Raw genomic sequence first — 2,500 nt, 5'->3', positions numbered from 1 at the left:
AGTCGTTTCAATTGGAGTCAGTAAACCACGTTTAGCGTGCCTACGCGCGATGGTATAGTAACAATAGGAAATCATCTTCAAGGAGCCAAACAAACACAAATTTATTTTTTTCCTTTGTCTACTTAGTAATCTATCCATCAACCAATCTGTCACCCTTTTGTGTTGAGTTTATCTATCAATTAAGTAATGAGGAAGTTCACCCTTTTGTATATACATAATTATTGTTAGAAACAAGGATGAGTTCCACACTTCTTTGTTCCAGCCTGATTTGTCAAAGGCATTCATTAGTTAATAACGTATAGCGTAGCAACGTGGCCCACTAGAATCACAGATGAGTACAACTTTCACTGATAAATAAGTCAAAACAAAGAAATTGTGAACCCAACCTACGTCCTAGCATCAATTCAATTTCCAATGGCTTACACTCTGTCCAATCAAAATAAGGCAAGTTCGCGGCAACTTCGCAAAAAGTCTAGATAGACAAGTGTAGGGGCAATGCTTGGGACCAGAAACTCGAATCAAGATAGACAGAAAATCCACATAGACAGAGTCGACATAGACAGAGTCTTTTACCATTGGAGTCAATGGGGAAAAGTTGGGACCAGCAAAATTAGATCTACATATAAAGAAAATCCACATAGACAGAGTGGAGATAGACAGAATCGACTGTAACTTTTGGTATTATTCAGCCTTCCTTCTTACAAACATTCGGAGACTTATCAAAAAAGTATTATAAAGTCATCTATATATTCTGTAAAACCAAAGATAAAACAGAACATAAAACGAAACACGAGCACAGTAAAACACAAACACTAAAACACACGACAAATAAAAAAAACAGACATAAAAACAATAAAAACACAAACATCAAAATAAGAACCCACTTAATCACTTATCTATATATTACCAAGACCACCATTATCCTGCGCACCACAACCGCAGAGTCCGGCACTGGAACTCGAACTGGAACTGGAACTGGAACCTGAACCTAAAGTTCTAAAGTTCTGCATTCTAATTTTCTTTTCACAGGTGTTCCTCTGAACAAAGCCCTGGCAACAAGTGTTGGGGTCCTTGGGGTGACAGGGGTGCTGTCATTCAAAACTAATTTGAATACAATTTCCATATCTAACGTACAAACAGCGGTTCTATCAAAGGGTTAACTGGATACGGCACAGCGACTCTCGAATGCAAGATTTCTAAGAGACAGAAAGGAGAAAAGTGTGTCATGTGGATGTTTGGGGGAGTCCATTATCACTTTTTTTAAGCAGGAAAAATAAAAATCTGGTGGCTCAACCAGGACAATATGACTTTACACTGTAAAAAGGCCATAGCAAATCGGTCTACATTACGAATCAACCAGTTCAATTCAATGTGTGCTGTATACGGCCCAGTCTAAACGCCATGCGTTTCCATACATTTCAATGAGAGAGCTGTCTAGGCGGGAAAATCTCCGCACTGGCTGGCCTTTAGAACGTATCTATTCCATGCGAATCGCGGTCTAAGCCTGTATACACACGCTTGATTGCACTTTACTCTGTGAAAAGACCATGGCAAATCGGTCTACATTACGAATCAACCGGCACAATATGACTTTACAATGTAAAAAGCACTCACCTTGCTATTCTGACCAAGATAAATATTACTAATCAAATAAAATCCTACAATGGACTGAGCAAAGTATCTAGCTAGTAGTCAATAACTGAGTAAGTAAATCTTTATGAATAACGTTGGTGATATGACAAGTGGCAACTCGGCCTCATATTTATATGAAATTGTACATCACCTCAACTTTAACTCGCGCAAACACCTTTTTTGGACTTCAACACAATCTAACATGTGAGTAAATATAAACAAAAGGGGAAAATTCTATGGAAAACTCCAGCCCTTTGAGATGTGTCTACATTCACAGTTTTCAATAAATCACGTACAGCGTAACTACTTGCCTTGCGACCGTACGGTTTTCGTTCTATTGTTAGATTACCAAGTCGTTTCAATTGGAGTCAGTAAACCACGTTTAGCGTGCCTACACGCGATGGTATAGTAACAATAGGAAATCATCTTCAAGGAGCCAAACAAACACAAATTTATTTTTTTCCTTTGTCTACTTAGTAATCTATCCATCAACCAATCTGTCACCCTTTTGTGTTCGAGTTTATCTATCAATTAAGTAATGAGGAAGTTCACCCTTTTGTATGTACATAATTATTGTTAGAAACAAGGATGAGTTCCACACTTCTTTGTTCCAGCCTGATTTGTCAAAGGCATTCATAAGTTAATAACGTATAGCGTAGCAACGTGGCCCACTAGAATCACAGATGAGTACAACTTTCACTGATAAATAAGTCAAAACAAAGAAATTGTGAACCCAACCTACGTCCTAGCATCAATTCAATTTCCAATGGCTTACACTCTGTCCAATCAAAATAAGGCAAGTTCGCGGCAACTTCGCAAAAAGTCTAGATAGACAAGTGTAGGGGCAATGCTTGGGACCAGAAACTCG

This window comes from Penaeus monodon, chromosome 10, assembly GCF_015228065.2.
Source record: "Penaeus monodon isolate SGIC_2016 chromosome 10, NSTDA_Pmon_1, whole genome shotgun sequence".
NCBI lineage: Eukaryota > Metazoa > Arthropoda > Malacostraca > Decapoda > Penaeidae > Penaeus > Penaeus monodon.
Note: the sequence above shows the minus strand (reverse complement) of the source record.